We start from the raw sequence: 20,601 nt of genomic DNA, 5'->3' as shown, positions 1-20,601 counted from the left end.
CAATTTTAGCATCTCTGCAAGGGCAAAAGGCATCACAAATCTAACCATCACTTCCCCACACTGTCAGGAGTCCTCCACAGGAACTGCTCTCCCTCACAGCACAAGTGACTGATCCCACTGCTGAAAACTGGAACAGTTGTTCTGAGGGGGAGTTTAACTGCTGAACTACTGGCAGCTTAGGACAAGGTCCCAGCAGGGAAGGGCTGAAATACCTCTAAAGAAAATCATAGCTCTGGGCGGTCCAAATGTCTTCTTGCATGCTTTCTCTTGCTCTCTGCTGGCTTCCAGCCTCTCCAGTCTTTGCTGCTTGATACTCAGAGAACTGAGTTTCTGCGTTCCCTCCCTTTACTGAGCTCAGAGGACTGGTGAAGCAGTTTGATTTCAGTATGGTAGGTGAGATCAGATTTCTCCCTCCGTGCCCTCTTCTTTTTCTCCCTGTGCAGCTTCTGTCCTTGCAGTTCTCAGGACTTGACTAGCAGAGTTTTTAAATGAAGTGAAAGTCTTAATGTGAGGTGAATCCCAAGACCACAAACAGTTTGGACTTCAAACAGTGAGAAAATTGGCGCCGGATGATTCCGCACACAAAGCAGAAAACTTTCATTTCCTGCAGGCAGGATGGAATTGACTGTTATATTAAGACTTCAGAAGGAGCACTGCCCCGGAGTAATTTCACTGCTGTCAGGCAGTGTTGACATCTAGATTAACCTCTGTGCAGTGAATTTTACAGCAACGCTCATTGTAATGCATGTGGGGTATCTCCTGTAAATCCCAGCTGAAGCCCACAGTGTCCCACCCTTCTGCACAGCAGGAAGGGTTGGGGAGCAGCTGCTATCATTTTTGACCCCAGCAAAGCCTGACTCCAACCTCTTCCAGGCCAGTTCTACTGAAACTGATTTTCTGCTGTGCTAAAGTGACAATAGCTCCAGCCTGTATTTTTTTCTTCTAATTCCCCAAAGAGGTTTACATCACAAGGCTGAAATTTTTGCCAGTGACAAACAGCTCCCTTCATGTATCCAGCCAGCAGTACAGTCCTAATTAAAAGGCACTAGTTAACTAGAGGCAATTAGCTGCTTGCACTGATTAATTCCAAGACATACAATCCCCAAACACAAAGCTCTGATCAGATGTGATCTAAATGGCAGACAAACTCCCAGCTGTTGTGAGATGGTGGCATCCAATCCTACTCACCAGCACACAGGCACACAATGAACCCTGCCTACCAAACCACAATTGCATGAATTAAAGAAATTCATGCAGTTAACTCAGTGCAAGTCAGAGGGCATTGCAAAAGGAGCCCCTTGGCTCCAGAAATGAATGCTCCCGCTGATAAGTTGAAAGCATAGACCTGACCCCAAGTCCTTCTGCTTTTTGCTGTAGGAGGAGATTGAGCAGTGAGATTTCCCATTCAGGACCACTACAACTTCTTCACTTTTGTGCTAGCAGAGACAATCCTGTCTGTGGTTCCTAAGATGCATCTCTGAGATTAACTTTGTGAAAAAAAAACACTAGCATGTTAAAAAATACAGAAAAGAAAGGGAAGGTTTCTTTGTGTGTTTTTGCCAAACCTGCTTATTCATTCACTTATTTTCCTACTCAGACATTGCTCTGCAGTCGTCTGCAGGAGGTTCTAGGCAAGTGAAAAGCTATCAGGTGCTGAAGAGATCAACCACTAGCCCTAAGGGGGCAAGATCCCAATAGTACTTCTAGAAATTTCTTTCAGAGCCCATCTCTCCTCTCACCCACAGCTCTTTACAGTATCCTTACCAATATATTTGCCAAAGGTTTTGGACAGCCTGTGAAGAGGTGAGATATCTTCAGTTTCCCCTCAAATTCAGGAGGAATTGTGACATTTCTGTAATTCAACCCATAAGGAAGATTCCTTCAAACTAACATTTATTACCTCCAATCAGAATACAGCTGAAAAGGCTACCCAAGGTTATAGAAAAGGTCAAGCTCTTGCTTTGGACTGGAATTTGCTTTGGAAGGAATTTGATGGACCAATTTAACCACCACAGCACATCAAAACCTGGTGGCTTCATTTAAAAAGTAATCAGTATTGTATTTCACTTTAGACATCCGTGCATTAGTGTTCTGCAAATATGATTTCCTCTTTGTTTGCATTATTGATGCCATAAAATGTCAGACACATTAAAGAAAAAAAAAAAAAAAAAGAGGCCAACCTTTGGGGTTTGGAATGATTCTAGCTGAATTGCAGTTGGGTTACTTTCCTTTTTATTTCCCATGGCAGCGATGCACTGTTACTCATGCTGCTATTGTTTTACAAAGAGTTCTCAGTAAGTGTATTTATTCAGCCAACCATATTTCAGGAAACACGTAACCTTGATATTTTTTCCTGTATGTGGCAGCATATGTGAATGTGAGTTGGGGAGAGGAGGGGAGGTGGAGCTTTTTACAAGAGCCCTCCCACGTCTGGTAGTGTGTTGGCTTCGTGCAGTGCTGCATGAATCCCTCCTGCTCAGGTGCCTGGCTTGATTTAACCTCAAGAACTGACTTTTGTAATCAGGATTTGAGGTCCTCTGGTTTAGCACTGCCCAGAATCTGTCATCTGCTCTCACCATTCAGCAGCCATCTGCTATCCACAGAGGTTCCTAGATGTCTATGCCACAGAGATTACACAGTAATTGAGTCTCAGGCATGTGATAGAGGAGTTTTAGCTCATTCTGATCCTGGACCAACAGCAAGTTTGCTGATTTAGCTTGGTTCCCACCCAAGGTTCAGTGACTACATTTCCCAAGACAAATACTCTTAGCTGCTCAGTGCTGTTTCTCACAGACCATTACAAGTACAGGCCTTGGCGCCTGTAGCTCTCTGCCTCACCTCTCTATAATGAATGCAGATCCTTTTTTCAGTGATCCTGGGAATTTTTTTAAAGGATATTCTCCCTCCTAAAATCTAAGAAATTCTCAAGTATTCTGTCTTGTTGAAAAGTGAAGAAATAAGGTGGAAATATCTCCCCTGTGTAGAGATTTTCATCAGTGGTAAGATTTTGGCTTTTCGTCCCATTGACAGCAAGATTTGGTTGCAGGAGGAGAGTACAGTGGAGCAGTCTAAGGAAGGGACTCAACTGGGACATACACTGCAAAGTCATCTGTTCACCTACTGAGCCATTGCCAGCTTCATACAGGAAGAGATCCCCAGCTTTTCTTGAGCTTCAGATTCCTGCCCAGCTCTCTTGTTCCTACTCCAGTGCTGAGGAATGACCTTTAGATGACATTCAAGACCTCCTTATCTTCACAGATCCTTCCTAGGGCTGTCCAAACAGCCCAAAGAAGTGATGACAGGGGCTGAATGGGTGTGTAATTCAGTGTCTTTCTCTCCCTTTTTCATCAGGGGCAGAGATAGTGAAAGTGACAGAACAGAAAAATTATTTTCCCCAACAGCAGTGATCCAGTTTCTTTTTAAACTCCGATATTTAAGATGCCATACAGCAGTACCTATAAATATGCCTTGAAATGTTGAATGAGCACACGAGTGTATTTGATTTTGTTTTTATGCCTATAATTTCTCTCACCAAGAATTCAGCCGTTACTCAGCTCCCAGCAGGTTGTTCTGATTGCTGGAGAGATGGTTGGGATTGATTCTGGCTGTGACCTGTTCCAGTCCAGCCTCATTCTTATGTAGCTAGATTGAAACAATAGAAATCAGCAAGAGACTGAATTGTTGTTCCTGTGCAACTGAACCTTCTTGTGCAACTCCAGGCTAAATGTAGAAGGTGTTGATGACCCACGACTTTGAAGTCAGTAAAGGCTGTAGATACTGAGAGGCAGCGAACAGATGTTAGGAACAGAGTGGCAGGAGAGAGAGAAATTCTACAAGAGGAAAAAAAAACCCAAAACAACAAACATAACATTAGAAAATACACTGGTTGGTTTATAATATAAGAAAATCCACTGCTGTACATGAAAAAAGACACAGAATATTCACCCTGGTAACCAAGTTCATTGGCCACCAGGACGAGCAGCTGAAACCTCCTCTCACTTTTAATTTCCTTTTTCTCCTTCTCTTGCTAATACACAACAAATCCTGCCTTATGGCCTTCCTGGAGACTGAAATTAAGAGGCAGATTTGGGAGAGGTTGAGAGAGACCGGATCCTGCTGGATGTTACAACAGCTTTATAGCCCAGCACCTCTCAGTAGCAAGTGCCTCGTGTGTCCTTTCTTTCAATTTTTTTTTTTTTTTTTTTTTTTTTAATTACAACCCCTAATTGCTTCAATTAGTGTTCACAAAGAGCCTACAACAGTTCGGTCCCCAGTCTCCTGGTAAGACGGAGGTTTCAGCAGACGGGCAGACGTGGTGAGCCGCGTCCCTGCGGATCAGCACCGCGGACAGCGGCACCGCCCGCGCAGGACCCGGCCCGGCGCTCCGGCCGCCGCTGGAGGAGGAGCCGCGCCTTCCAGGAAGGAACCCCACTTCTGAGGGAATCATGCCCACGCTGCCCGGGGAACTGCTGTCCCACCCGTCGGTCGTTTCTCCCATGTTTTTTTTCTAGTGTGAAATCATTATCTGGTATCTTGTTTTCAAGTGATGGAGGAGGGATGGTTTAAAACACAAACCAATCATTCTGATGCAAGAGAGAACCATTTTTCCTTCAGAGTTAAACTCTCTGCCCTACTATTTCCTGCACTGGTGTTCCACCTACGAAGGCTCCATCTCTAATTTGGATTGTGGAAGGTTTTTGTCTTCTCATCCATTGAGACAGTTTGACAAATGGAGAGATATTATCCTGCTAGCCCTTTAGAAACAGAATCCTTCTTTTATTGGAAGCATCATGTGATTTAGATTTCAGCCATCAATTGCATTTACTGTTGGTAAAGGGTAAACAGACAAATCTCTTGGAAAATTGCAAGTAAGGGACATATAAATGACACTGTGGCCACTGGAAGTTATGTTAAAAAAAAAAAAAAAAGAAGAAGAAGTCATATTACTGAGTAGTACAGGGTTGTCATAATCATAGAGTCATAGAATGGAAGAGATTTTAAAAATCACCTACTTTCAACACCCCTACCATGGGCAGGCACATTTTCCACCCAACTAGGTTGCACAAAGCCCTGTCTTTGAAGAGTCAGACAAAGATGAAGAGCCACTAAGGCACCAACAGGCAGAGCCCCAAATGGAGAAGCAGTCTTATCTCACAGAGGAAAAAAACGCAAGTGTCTCAGCTTTCATCTTGCTCAGCCTGCATATTTGGGATTTCATCCCACAGGTATTCCTGGCTCACATAAAGGAAGCTATACCCTCAAATTAGGGTTGAATGTCTCCTGGACCTATTCATCCTGGTGAGAAGCTGTTGGGCAGAGCATGCAGGCTCATTACATGCCTGAAAAATTTGGTGTGGAGAAGAGCTGGAAAAGTAGGCCAGAAAGTTGGGCTATTCCCCCCACTCAACATATGCTGCTTTCTAGAAACAGTTTCCTCTGTATCCCACCTCCCACACACTCCCCAGCTGTGACTGGAAGTTACTACAATGGGACATGTGGATGGACACTCAGAGACAGAGAGGACTGGGAAGTGTCTGAGATGCAAGACTTGGAAACTTGTAAGTAGCAATACTGAAAATGAGGGATTAAGAACAGACTTCTGATGCTTAGGGCTGTCTGGGAGTCAGAAAGGATGAGCTTGCAGGGGATGGCAAAGATAATTTAATAAGGGGCTTAGAAAACAAATGATGCTAAGAGGAGGCATCAAAGAAGCCTACTGGGACACAGGGAGAGGAAGGAAATGGACAATGACTTGATTCCCAGTGAAGGGTCAGTGATCAAGAGGGTGGTGAAAGTCAGGTAGGAGCTGTGGTGAAGCAGAAGACACCCCTGGATGGGGAAGAACTATAGATGTGAGGAAGGAGTCCCTACAGAATGATGGTGCTCATCCAAATGGGTCCTGAAGGTTTCTCCAAACCTTCAGTTCTGCTGGGCTTCCTCCAGGCCCACAATTTCTGCTTCAAACCTACCAACACCATAACTTTTACTGCATTCATTTTGCTCTCTGACAGCTCTGGTTTCAGTATTAACAGTCTAAATTGTTTTAGTTCCCCTCAGTCTTCCCATTCAACCCCCACAACCAGCTAATTCCTTGTGTGAAGGAGAATTGGCTTTTTAAAAAAGTTTTCTATTATTTTTTGCCAGAAGTGTCCATTAAATTTTCAGCTAAACTGGAAGGCAATTTTTTGCATGTGAGCTTTACATAGATAGGCTTAAAACAGAACAAAAATAAATAAATAACTATACTAAATTACCTCCCCCTCCCCCACCATGTCATAATGAAGTGCTGTTTTATGTAAGTTATTTCAAGAGAAATTAAGGATTTTTGGGCAGGCAAACGATCAACATTTATGTAGGTTTCCAAGAGTGTTGCAATTCCCTCTGAATCTTCTGGGTCAGGCATGGAGGCAACTTTTCCCCACATAAAGATTGAGGATACACAACTTTCTTGCATGAAGGCTGTTTTGGGGTCTTCAGGCTGTGCTTGGGAATGTTTTTAGGGGCTGCACTGTGCACTTGCCTCTGGTAATTTCTCCAGGGTTTGTGTGTTGAAGCAGTACTGTCAGTGGTTGGTGTGGCAGAGTGATGGCATAGGCAGAAAAATCACTCTGATTTCCTGTGCTGGCCTCAAAAAAACCCCATGCACCTTCCAGAAATCTGCAAGTGTAGACTTAATTTCCAGGCAACTGCTCCTCCTCCCAGCTGAGCTGCTCTTCAGCAGTGCAGGCAGGCTTGGCCCCCAGAAGGTGCTGCTCCACAGCTCACTCTGGCAGGTAGCAGAGTACCTCTCTGGTACTGAGAGGAGGATGGGGCTACAGCTCAGAGGAAAAATATTTTGATGGCATTTGTGTTGTTACTATTATTTAAAGCAGCTAATTTTAATTTCTGCTAATGTCATGGAAGGACTGCGTGAGCAGAAAACAATCCCTCTGGTGATCTATGTTGAATTGATTTCTATTTTTTTGGCAGCCTTTTTTTACACTGTGCACCAATCCACGTTTGCTTAGTCTGGGGCTTCTTTTGCATCTTTTGAGTCCTATTTGCCATTTTGCAAGTGAATTGATGGTTCTCAACCTTCTCCAAACCGCAGTCTCCTCTTCTCCAAACCAAAATTCACCATTTTCTCCTGCTGGGAACGAGCCAAGTTATTCCTTAAGGGAGAATCTGGTGACAGCAAGGAAGCTGTGATCTCTGCCTGCCTATCCCACCTCTACTGGCTCCAGCTCAGAGGATGAGGAACTCTGATCTGAGTTTTGGCCAAGGTAGGGTCCCTGCTTGTCCCCTACCTGCCACATCATGTGCATTGAGCTACCCTGGAAGGGGATGACTGATACAGCGTTAGTCACACTTACATGAAGAGTTTTTAAATTAAGAATTTGCAGTGAGGTCCAGGGACCTGTTAAAGTGCTGAGGTATTTACCCTCCCCAGACCTTCCCTTCCTTCCTACCCTGCTTTGGCCCTTCCTCTCTCCCCAGCCTTGAAATGAAACAGAAAATTATTTTTTTAAAACTGTGTCAATAATTTATGTTTAGTATAAAGGATGATTTAATGGCATCACCAAAGGTCATTTTTTTCATCTCTGTGTTACTATCCCAGCCCCAGAGGCTGTGCATCCCCTCTCTCCCATAACTCCACTGCCCTCCCTTTCATTCACCTCACACATCCTCTGTCACCACCCCACCCCAGCGTTCCACGCACCCGACACCTGCTTCAGGTTCAGCCAATGGCCGATGGAGAACAGAGATTTCAAACCGAAACCTCCACTCCCGACCACCCCAAACTGAAACCATTTCCACTTTGAAAACAGTCAGCTGCTGCAGATGACAGGCAGACTCATTTCTTGAACTACGTAAGGTTTTTTTAAAGCCTTTTATACCTATTTACGTGTGCGCGTGCGTGCACCGAGTGTGCACAGTGGTACCTGTGTGCACAGATGCACACGAATCTCTCTCTCAAGTATAAATATATTGTATGTTAGAGCTGTAAATACTCCTTGGTCATGTGTCTATGTCTTCTTCAAGGTATCATATCCTCAGTGTTACGTTAACAACTCCATTTATTGATTGATGAAACTATGTGTAGACCTGTACCCTCCTGACATAGTTTATGTAGCTCTCTCTTCTCAAATAAAGTACAAAACTACCACCAGCAGGTCCTCCTCTTCTCTTTGTTCCATGCTGAACATTCAGCTTTAATTCATGGAAACCTGACACTTAAAATTTATGCCATTTTCAGCTATCTCAACAGTACAGAAACCTTCACATGATGTTTTAGGAATTTTATGTTGCTGGTCAGGCTGGTAAGAGTTGTTAACAAAAGGTAATAATCTGTAGGTAAAATGCTGTCCCAACTTCAGTAAATTATGATCTCTGTACTGATCCAGTTCATCCTTCCCACCTACGTAGGTGCAGCCTGCACCAATCACAGCTCCCTTCATCCTGGTAGAGACAACAGGAGTCCATCCTCCTCCTCCCCTTTTGGTGGATCTCTGCACCATTACATCAACCAGCCCTCCCAGAGTGCAGAAATTTCCCCTTGGCTTAGAAGGATCCAGTCTCTTTCCTGTCATGTTGTTGGCTTGTTGCTGCTTGGATTGCTCAGCACCCAGACTCAGCTCCAATCTTGGGGCTGGGAACAAATCTCGGGATTATGGCAAAATCCACTGCTGTCACTTGTTTCCCTTTGATTCCAGGCTTCGTGCTGAAATCACAGGAACCAGAGGATATTTACCATTGCAAGCTGAAAAAAACCCCTCTTTGCACAGATACACTTACTGTAAAAAACTATAAAGATGATTTGTGAAGTAACACTTAATTTACTGCAACTGACACCAGACTCCAGCTGCCAGAAATTTGACTGACAATTTCTATTTATTTATATCCTGCTATACAATATCTGCCTTAATGCTGTAAATTTTTCTGATTGGAATTTCACAGTGTCTGCCTGGATATTTATTGATCATAAAATAATCTGCACAACCCGTTAAAGTCAAGGCAGGGAGAATGGATGCCAGAGAAATCACTCGACAGGATCTGGGTACCAGTGCCCAGGTAACAGGAGATGCTCAGATGCTATTTTTACAGCTTTCTGTATCACTGAGAGCCAGTCATTTGAACTGCTTTTCTGCTGTTTCCCGAAAGCCCCTTCTGAAATGCTTCCAAGAGCCTGGTATTGAGTTCCTACCAGCAACTCCATATGGACCCTGCAACATGCCTCATTTGCAGCTCCTCACCGTTGAGAAATCCCACCTTTACAGTGAAATCTGGTGTTTTCACAACTGTTCTTTCAGACAGCTCATGAGGGAAATGTTTGGCTCTTCCTGCAGCAGTAAGACCACTTTTTTTTCAACTATTATTTTTGGCAGGCAAAGACAGAAGCATTCAATTTCTGCCCACGAGGGAAAAAATGTGAAACTTGGTCCCAGCTGGGAGTTTCCGTGTTGCCTGGTGAGGAGAGTCTCTTACTTCATTCACAGCTTCAACCATGCAGCTTTCCAATATCGCCAATGGAATTTGCCTTCTGAGTTTGGGCTTTTATAATTATTTTTTGTTGTTTCATTTTGGTTCTTATTTTTCTAAAGGACACCTATTCTTCCCTATGGAAGTTAGAGGTGTGTGCTCTCCATATGTGGGTGAACACAAAGGCATATTTTGGTCATACCTAAATCCACCCATTCTCCCAAAAGTCAACACATCCCACCCCCAATCCATCACACACCCGTTTTCTCACCAGGGTGACACCCCTCCCTACCCTGTGCACACACATACCCCTACTCCGACCCACCATTCTTCTGCCTTCTCCTGCTCTTGTTCAACAGGTAATTCTTGCAAATTCCTGCAAGAAATTTGCTTTCTTCCCTGGAAATGCTACACTAGCTATTCATTCCTGCTGCTTTCTGGGGTCCCAAACCAGGCCTCAGCTCAGTGCTCACAAAAAACAGCTCCCTTTCCTTTCTCAGCATCAGAATAATAAACCTGCAGCTGAAATGCAATAAAGAAAAAAAAAATCCCAGTTTGACCAACTTCCCTAGGAGTCACCCTGTTCTGCCTGCTCCCAGTCCCTGCTGCAGTTTGCCTTTGCCTATGCAGGATGAGGTGGTTTCAGGAGCATGCAGCAGCTGGTGGAGCATCTAATGGGCTGGAAATAAAACTCCACCAAAATAAACAGCAGCCAAGGAGGCTGTCAGGCCACAGGCACTTGCCTCAGACTGGACAGCATCCCCTGTGGGACATGGACAATGGAAGGACTCGATCTGCTCAGGGCTCCCTGTGACCTTTTCAAGCTCCATAAAACCCTTCACAGATTACCCTTCAGAAAGCAGAGAAGGCAAGCAGACCCCTGCATGCCCTGTGGGCAGGGGGAAGGGAGAGGTCCTGGCCTTCCCCCAGGTTGCAGAGACAGTCAGATGAAAGGTTAACAACAAGATGCAATCACAAGGTAAAAGCACAGGGCAGGAACGGGACAAATAATTTCCTGTTGAATTGTGGCTTCTGTTATTCCCAGAGGAAAGCAGCAGGTATTCAGGAGCTTCTCATTAGCAGCATGATTTCCATTAGGCTTTCTATTAACATTTTGTGACCATAATAAACACCTACATAATTAACACACAAAAAAAAGGAGCCCATTCCTGTTGCCACAACAAGCTGGGAATGGCACAGGTGGGTCAGTTCCTGTCTGGAACAATCTGCTTGCAAAGGAATTGCTCTTTATACCCAATTTCCTTGCAAAGAGTTAAGTTTTAATTCTTCTCTCCTACTGCTTTAATCTAGGAGGATATCTACCTCTGCTTTGCAGCAGGAAAAAAAAAATAGAAAGTGGGAGAACAGGGTAGAAATTGTCCCTGGAGAGATTCAGGACACTCCAGTATTCCCTAGTCCTTTGGCATAGCTCTGAGGAGACTTTTCCTGCTAAAAACTGACAGGGAAAGAAATCCTTTAGGAGCACATGCATGATCCCAGACAGTAGATAAGCCCCAGGAGCTCATTCAAAGTCCCCACGGAAAGAAGATGGAACCTACTACAACCTGGGCTTGTTTATAACCATGAAGCACACCAGCACTTCATGTCCTCTGAGAACTGATGAATTATGGGGGAAATAGACACAGAGGTAAAACATGATCTCTTCAATGCCAAGTTACAGGCTCTCCATGCCTTATCCATCCTGCTGAGGGTATGAACAAAATTTCTGAGTGTGGTACCCACAGTGAGAGCTCACAGGTAGCTCTGGCTCCTCCCCAGCCCTTGTCCTCCTTGCCCATTGCCAAAGGTACCACTGCCAAGCCTGTGCCCAGGAGACTGAGGACATATTTTGACAGGCCTGCCTGTCCCCCCCATCCTCATTTCAGGCTCCTGCTGCTAAGAATTTGTGTGCCCTTTATCGTAGCTCTAAAATACAGAGAGACACTTTGGAATTCAATTAGTCAAACAGTTGCCACAGCAACAAAAACATATAAACTTAAATGATTTATACTCACAGACACCACTTCAAATAGGAATAAATTTAATACAGCAGCTGGGAATGAAATGCATTGTACAATAAGAAAATTGTATTTTTTCTCTCCCTGATGATAGGCCTCAAGGTCTTAATGCAATATAGATGAAAAAAGGTATTTGGGCAGAAGGAAGCAGAATACATTGTGCTGTATTTACAATGCCTGCTTGGAAAGTAGAACACCTAATGAGCATGTACATCTAATCACAGTGCTGTGATGCTGTTTGCAGACAGCCACAGATTAAAGATTGCAGCTACCAAGTTGACTGCTTGGTTTCACTTTCTTTCTTTGTCTCTCCTTCATCTCATAAAACCTCTCCTGTTGGCCTCTTCCCAGGCAAAAAACAAATCTACCCTCATTCCAGCAGCTTCTCCGTTCCCTACAGTGCCAGGTCCCCGCCTGGTAAAGTAAGATTGTGGGTTTTTTTAGAAAAATAAAAATTACTTTAATTCAAGCATAGTCCTGGGACTCAGAGGAGAAATTAATTTCAAGAAATATGCAGGAAATATTTTCCTCTGCAAGATCATTGCAAAAGCTTGCATGAAAATCCAGAGTAGTCATCCAAGTGATGGTCACCTGCAGTATTTTTTCCCACAAAAGACTGAACATGAAGTGAACACCACAGTATTCACTTCCTACAGTTCTCCTTTGACTGGAGAGAACTACAGGTACATGGCATGTAAGATCACAGAGAAAATAATGCATGCACAGACCTCTGGCATTAGCACAGTGCACCCTCATTCCAGGGCATACGAATATATCTTTTTCCAACCAGCAAAGGTTTCATAGAATGAAAGTGATGTAGGAGGTTAGAGGAGCCTTATGGTTAGTTTCAGTAAACAGGAATTGTCCAGAGGTTGTGCAGAAACTGCCTTGTTCCTTTCTAAAGGCACAGCAGCTGGTTTAACTCAGAACTGTGGAAAGTTGTGTGCTTGTAGCTCATCTGCCTCTTTGTTGAGGTGCCAAAGCCAGCTGCCTTGGCAGTGCCTGGGCCAGAAACAGCCAAGCAGTGCCTAGACTGCAAAAGAAAGAGGAAACCCAACCACTGGTTCTTCATTTTCCCCTAAGCAGAAGTTAGCCTGTCATGCAAGGAGGCATTTTGGAAGTCGTCACCTGCCTCCACAAAGCCTGATCAGCGGGGCCAACCACTCCCATCAGTGGGAGCTGAGACTGCCAACACCCTTGGAGGGCTCAACACTATGAGCAATTGTATGAGATCTCTCATCTGACCTGCTCCACTAGACAGCATTTATGGTGGGAATAAGAGCTTTATTTCCTGTCCAGATCGTGCTCATAACACCTTCTCCTGCACTTCACAAGAACTCGAACAGGACAAGTCTCACGCACTTCGGGGCCCTTTGTGCAAAGGCAACCTCTCTGGCTCAGCCCGTGTTTTGAGTAAACACTGCAGATCCAAGTGCAAGAGGGAAAAGCCAGAAAAGCACCTTTGAGACAAACCCAGTATTTTTGTCTAAGTACAAACAAACAAAACCACAGAGGCCACAGCTCTAACAGAACTTACTGGCTCCTCAGCATAAAAAAAATATGGGCGTGAGTTTTCATGGGTTGTTTTAGGCAGGAGGTCAAGAGTGCTGCTCATTATTAGAGTTGGCAGGTGGGGTAGAGAGTTCAGGATGCTTTGGGTGCAAATTGAGATCAACACCTGCAATTCTCTTTGGCAGTTTGGGAAAGAAAAGCACACAGATGCACAACAACAACTAAACAAAGCTAATAATGAAATCATATTTATGTAGGCAGGAAGGAAGCTCAATTGCCAGGAGAGTACTAAAGTCTACAAGTGTAAATACATACCAAATAAGTCCGCTTGATGAGATGCCAAGTTTGTTCAGCAGAGTATGGCACTTCACTGCTGAAGTGTTCCTGCAGGAGGGAAACCAGGAAAATGTCAAAAAGGTCATTGGGTGAAATGTGTGGCTCCACCAGAAAACTGTGCAAACAAGCTCATGTCAGTAGATTCAGTGCTGTCTTGCAAAGTGCCTGTTGGTGCTGTCACATTGAAGCACAAGCATTTCACTCCTGAGCTGATCTAGAGCTCACTCCTGTCTCCACGTGGCAAAGCAGAAACCACCACAATATATGGGTCAGATGTACTGAGTTTCCCCCTTGAAGGTTCTGGATTTCAAGTACAAAATAAGAGAAAAAAATATTGACATCCTGGGGGATATAGTGGGGCAAGTGTGTGAGGATTTGTAGGACTTATATGGCTAATATTTGACAATGAAAGATCCAAAACAATAAAGGAAACGAGCAGCTTTACAACATCTCTGAGCCTCACTCTCAGACCAGACTATTCACATATTCTGAGTCAAGAGGGGATAAAACCTACAAAACAAGAACAAATAGTTCAAAGTATCTCTGGAGATGTTTTTAGAGTGGAAATCAGAGACATCACAATATTTAGATCCTGGATCAATCTTCCACAAACATTGCAAAAGGCAAAATCCTAAACAGCTGAAAGATGGAACTGAGCCAAAAGTATTCAACCTGTGACAGCAAAAGTCTTGACTTGGCTGGGAAGTCCCCTTCATCTCCCTTTCCCTGTGAAGGTAACATCTGTTCTTCTCTTTGGTACGATGGCACAGAGAACAGCAGGCTGGTGTGTCCATTCCTGCTCCATTCCTTCTGGATTAGGGGATGCAGCAGTTCAGCAACCAGCTCCCCAAGCCACAAACTACATTTATCATCATCTTTACACGCCTTTACACAGCTGGCTCTCCTGATGATAATGTGTTCTACAGTTTCCCTTGCTGGCGTGGCTTATGTTAATACTCCATTAACATTGCTAATCAGAGACAGACTTCTGGCAGCATCTCCAGGGGATGAGCAAATGTTGTCCTATGCCTTTCAGTTTAGGAGATCAGACTTTCAGATGAAATCCATTCCCAACATCTCTGATTTCAGCAATTAAATGGAGCTGCAGCATGTGGGAGCTGTTCAATGCTGGATGCATGTGGTTCCTACTGCTCCAAAATAAGACCTTTTATACTGCCTTTTATGCCAGTCCTCAGATATGTGACATTTGGAACTTTTATTCACTTGGGAAATCAAAGACTGCTAGAAAGATGAGATGGATTCAAATCAAAGATAAAAGGTACAGAGGTCTTGAAGGTCTAACAGTGCATGCTCCCAGTTCAGCTTACCCCATCCAGAAATCTATACTTCAGCTTGATCTATTCCTTCTCACATTTCAGGAGCACATCCAAATCCACTTCAGCTTTACAAAAGGAGTCGACTTTTATTTGGATTAAGTAGAGTCGCTGTGATACATTTGATCTCAAGAAAATGTCTGGAAGTTCTACTTGTGTTGGTAAAAGGAAAGCAACTGCTCATTAATGCAATTTTCAAGTCACCTCAGATTTTAGGTGGGCTGGCATTCTCTACAGGATTCAGAAAGGCTATAAAATTAACATTTGTCAAACAAAGCCTACACTGTAGAAATAAACTTATTTCCAGTCCAAATATCATAAATGAGGCAGAATGAAACACAACCTTTGAAAGGAGATGTAAAGCCTTTATCCTCCCCAGCTCCTTCCACCACAAGAAACAGCTGAGCAGGGGGATGATGCAGTTGAGCCAGTGAAACAGTGAGTCTGCTCAGCAAATTTATGCTCTCATTCAAACAGATGCACCAATCCAGTCAAAATTAGGACAGGCTTCTTCTCTACTTTTCCCTTTCCTCTCCTCTCGTAGTCTCCCTGTGTTATTACACCTCACGCCTTGTTGCCTGAAATGGGAGGCACTTCCATGGCAGGAAGTGATGCCTGCTGCTGCTTCTCAGTGATACAGACACGAGGAGGAACAGCTCAGTTTTAACAAGCAGCTGCAGACCAGTTACACCTGACAACAAAGCCAGCGCCTGCCTTTTCCCCAAAAAACCCAATTCAATTTACAGAAATAAAAGGAGAACTCACAAACAAACAATGCACATCAGTACCTAAATGATGAAGTGGTGTATGACTCACAGCCATTTGGAAAGGCTTCTCCAAAACCCTAGGGAGCTCACCAGAACCTATTTAGATACACAGCTCAGACATGCAGTAGATGCAGAGTTTATTTCAAACACCTCAGGAGTGTGGCTCCTATGCCCACTCACTTTAAAGGTCTGAATTTCAAATTCAGTTAACGATGTACCACATTCACTGAAGATGGAGAAAACTGTGGGCATTCATTCAAGGTCCATGGCACATGGATATGACCTTCAGTCACTGGTTGGAAGTGATTTCTAATGCATTAGCTTATTGCTATAATGATGTGCTTTGGAGCCATTAATTAACTCGCTGCTCTCTGAGGAAATTCTCGTTTCCTCCATCATTCATATCTGCTTGGAAGAGCTGCAGACCTGCAAAAGCTACGTGTGAAAGCCTGAGATGTGTGGGATGTAGCCGAGCAGACCGTGGGCAGGTGCTATGAAAACTTCCTCATACAGTGAGTGCCTCAGTGCAGCTCCATCACATCCCACAGCACCAGAATGATGCTGCCACAGCAGCTCTGCCAGGCCCCAGAATCACTGCTACTGGGACATCCCAAATCTCAGCTCTGTGATCTTTGGCTCTCCAGCCTCCTATTCTACCTTAATGGAAAATGCCAATTAATGGAAGATGAACAAAAATATAGTGAAAATAATTACTTGTTTCTCCTTGCCATAAATTGTCATATCTCTCCTATTTATTCATTATTCAAATGTTTTCACAAGGCTGGTTATGGATTTTTACCTTCTTGGACTAGAGTTTGTTTGCAGGTAGTTGAATACATATTCTCCATATTCAGTGCCAGAACATGAATGAAGAGCCCGTCCACGGATACTGCAACCCTCCCCTGGCAAGATGAGGCTTAGCTGCCTTGACTGAGGACTGAGACCCAAAAAATAAAGATGATATGTGCCTCCTGTGCTGTTCTACAATATTAACTATTCTGCAGTTCACTTCTGTTTTGTTTCAGCAGCTTCCCTCACTGAATCATCAGAGAGCAAAATTGCTTCCAAATAATAACCAGTTACATGGAGTGTTGTTTGGCAAGGGAAAGAGCAGAGTTTGACTCTAGATTTACATAAATCTCAACTCACACATTTCAATTGCCAAGTAAAGTGTTCAGACACCTCTTTCTTCAGAGCCAGCACCTTGGGAACCCACCTTCCCAGCCTGATCTCTGCTTCCTCTCTTTACAGAAGAAACACTCTCACTTATGTAACACAGATATCACTTTTGAAAAGACTTTCACCTCAGGAAGGCAATTTTTCCAGGTTAGGACAGAAATGAATGGATTTTAGGACAACTCAGGTCCCAGACACCCCATTTAATATTGTGGGGCTGCTGCAGGTTAGTACTTCTGAAACCCATAATAGACTGGTCCTGTCAAAGCACATAACATCTCTGGCTCTGACTAACATCACTGCACACTCTGGAGCAGCTCTATCCAGTGGAGAGAATGTACATTTGTAAGATTTCTACTGCACTTGTCTCTCTCTTTTGCACACACAAACGAATCTTAAAGTACAGATTAATATTTAAACAATCAGGGCTACAAATATCTTACATCCTTCCTGGGCAAGAAAGTTCGTGTATGGAAAAACAGAGTGGGGAAAATGCACAGAGGGGGAAAAAAATCTCATCTCAAGTGGGAATTTATTTTTCATTTCTGCTCCCTTTGATATAACCAGGATTTACTGCATTTCATCCCTTTCTAAAGGACACGTTGGGTCTCCAGCTGTTTTTCCACTATCAATCCCTGGAGAACGAAGCTTAGGAAGTTAAATGAGTTTGGGAATCTCATCTTTGCTTTTAATTAATTTGAAATGAATGCATGCTAATGACAGCACCACAGTAAGATTGCCAAAATTTTCCCCAACTGTATAAGAAAGTGGTGAACACCAAAGAGCTTGGGACCTCACCAACAGCTTTAACCCTTGCTTGCTGCAACTACAGCCAAAACCTGTGGGCAGAATAGGTTCTGAAGGGTTCAGTGGTTTTGATCTCCATGCACACCATGGAGACATCCTGACTACCTCCACTACAAGCAGAGAAGCCCAGTTCTGCTGGCTGTCAGAATCTCTGCAAAAAGGATGACAGTCAGAAAAGCATCTTGGTGGGTTCAGACTGTGAGGAGCAGAACTGCTGTTTCCCTGTTCAGAGTCACACTTCCAGTTCTCTCTCTTAGCTTTACATGAATTATAAAACTACAAATGCACTTCAAGTCCATCATGTGGAAAAAAAGACAGAAAACAGCCTGGTGAACATATTTTCCTACCAGTATTCTCACTCATGGGTAGCATTACCGGTGCATGTTAGAAGGAAGGTTATTTGCAGGTTTTTAAAGGCAGAGAGTAGGGTCAGGTTGAAACAATGAGTATTAGGTTGCTCCTAGTGCTGACAAGGTGAGCAATGGCAGGAATGAGTGTTGGGCCAGGGATGCTGGAAATCTGTGTGTGAAACTGGAGGCTGTTAAATCTGAGAACAGCTAACTCCAATTTTGGCACAGAGCTCACAGAGGTTGGGGAAACCATTCTGCAGAGACCACAACCCCAGCTGTCAGGAGTAATAAAAGTTCAGCTCAAACTGTGATACAGACATGGTTGAGAGGAAGGACAAGCCGAAAAGTGGACTGGATTTGCTGATCTTACGAGAAGATTTGTTTACAGTCACCCCTGATAAAATGGAAAATAAAACAGGGAGCCAGGCAGGTCTGTACCAAATGAGAAGAGAATGTAATGGGAAAGGAAGAGTTTATACCCATCAATATATGTTAAGGATCTTCAGGAGGGACCTTAAGGACATTGTGGAGGGCAAGGAATGAGTTTAAACAGAGCAGCTCCCACTGTCCCAGTTCAGTGGGAATCATTCATCCATCACAGCTCTGTTTGGCTTCTCTCCTTTTGAGCCTACAGCTTTACAGGAATTAGGCTCAGGACATCTATCCTACCAGTGTCTCCTTGCTTCCCTGAAGAGCTCCTGTCTCCAGTCTCCTCCTCCAGACCCCAGTTTGTCCATCTTGTTGGTGTCACTGTAAATACAGAGCACTCCTTGCTGTCCTACAGAGGAAGGCTGCCAAAATAATGAGGTTTAGCATAGGAAAATGGGTTACAGAGATAAAGATGACCATAGATAGGAAGGAGGAGAAGCAGTTCATTAAGCAAGCTTTGATATCTGCCTGCTCTGGACCCTGTGTCTGTTATGTAGTGAAGGAGCCAGATACTTGCAGATATAGGCACACATAGTTTGTAACCATAAACATTTAAAAATACCATGCCCAGAGGAAGCTTTTGTTCAGTTAAGACCCAAGGCATTAACACCAGCATGGCTGTGATCTGAATCTGTGCAGGTAACCACCCTGCACTCTGAGGTTAACATTAAAGTGCCTTTACAGATGAGGAAAGCAATTACCTCATTTAAATTAAACAAAGATTACTAAAGCTTCTATTGTGCAATGCTTTCCCTTCTGTAACTGAGCACCAGCATATTTACATGGGGGCTTTTGTGGTTGGGCATAAGTCATTTGCAAGATATTTTTACTGCTTGCAGGAAATCTGTGAAAAAGGATGAGGCAGAATGTCTTGGAATGCAAAGTACCGAGCTGGATTTTAACCACTGCACAACAGCAAATGGGTTATGCTTGGCTTTTTTACTATTCAGCTGGTAGCAATAAAACAGTGCTTGGCTTACTCCTTTACAGAGCCAAGTTCTTTATCTTGAAAGAACAATAGTGAAAAAAGGCCTGTAGAGGAAGGAGGCAGCCTTCTGAAGAGTCCCCTTAGGACTTCCTCAGAGCTGAACACAGAAGGCTTAACTCCTACACCTCCAGCCCCCCCCGGCACAGCTCTCCTGCTTCCTCAGTGCACCCAGGGTGGGAAAAACTACAGCTCAGCCTTGCTTCTGGTGAGGGAGATAAGCACATTCACAGCTCTCCATCTTAGGTGACAAGGGAGACAACTTCTCAAGGCAGTGCTCACCCATAAAGTGCAGAGGAAAAGCCCTTCCAGGTGATCATGGTGTGCAGCTTCGCCTCCGCATCCCGGGAGCTCTCCCTGCCGCCTGCAAGTACCTGCCTGCGTCACTGGCAGCACGGGTATCTGCAAGGATGATGATGTTCACCCAGAGGCTCTAATCATAGCATCCACTTAAAGGCAGAGAAGAGACAGGCCTCAACAGCAATGAATAGAAAAGGCTCCTAAAGTAATACTGATGGCCACAGACAGATCCTCTGGTGCTCTGCTCCGCCAGCTCCCAGATCCGTATCAGCACCACGTACATTATAGGTCGTCTCCCTTCTTGGCCGGGGACACAGCCATGGTTCAGTGTTTTAATTAGCCCATTCCAGGCTGTCTTGGTCATAAAGGCTCGCAGAGAGGAAGATAAACATTATGCAGGAATCACGTTAATTTATAAAATATTCAATTAAAGAAAACAAACAGCATAAACTAAGATCGTCGGAGCGAGATGACAGGGAAACCATCCTGCTGGGAATCAGCTGCCTCTGGCCTTGGGCAGGCAAATATGGTGCTCGTCTGCACTTCTTGCACCAGAAGGGGCTTGGGAGAACAGGACCACCTGGGAGGTGAAGTTACAGAATATGTCCTGCAGCAAGTGGTTTTGACAGCTCAGCCCAGGGCCCCTTCACCCCTTCAGGGATCAAAACAATTGCCTTCCTCTCATATTTTCTTCAAAGAAAGAACAGTCCATCCCATTTTCATTAATGTGCAGCAAAATTTGGTTATTTTAAAGCTCAATCCCACCATTTGTAGTTCAGGTATCTGTAAACTGCTGAAATGTAAAGCTGACTCAAGGGCTTCTCCTGCACTCACACCAAACTGTGACCCTTGAACCCTACTGAGGAAGGACTATTTTCTAATAGGATGTGTGAAATGAGAAAGAGGATGCTGGGAATGAGAGCAGCAGCATGTTCTGCCCCCAGGGTTGGGCACACAGCTGCGGGAGCAGCAACTACATTCAGGGCTGGATCTCATAAAGGAAATGAGGAGTGGAGAAAATCATAGCATTTAGGGATGGAAAGGTCCATTTGCTGTCCTTCCTAGCCCAACAGTGACAGATCCCTCCCCTGTGCTTTGTACTGTGTGTAATGACCCAAGCAACCAGGG

The 20,601-nt window shown here is 44.2% G+C and overlaps 1 long non-coding RNA gene across 1 annotated transcript in view; it reads right to left on the bottom strand.

Moving 5' to 3' along the window:
* Positions 1-20,601, bottom strand: part of LOC137481803 (uncharacterized) — a 68,492-nt gene that overhangs the window by 17,168 nt on the left and 30,723 nt on the right. The window contains exon 2 of the long non-coding RNA XR_011003690.1: positions 13,305-13,373. This is a non-coding gene — a long non-coding RNA (uncharacterized lncRNA). The remainder of the gene's footprint in view (positions 1-13,304; positions 13,374-20,601) is intronic.

Source organism: Anomalospiza imberbis, chromosome 13 (genome assembly GCF_031753505.1).
Source record: "Anomalospiza imberbis isolate Cuckoo-Finch-1a 21T00152 chromosome 13, ASM3175350v1, whole genome shotgun sequence".
NCBI classification, from domain to species: domain Eukaryota; kingdom Metazoa; phylum Chordata; class Aves; order Passeriformes; family Viduidae; genus Anomalospiza; species Anomalospiza imberbis.
The sequence above is the reverse complement of the archived record's forward strand: the minus strand, read 5'-3'. Positions and strand labels throughout refer to the sequence as shown.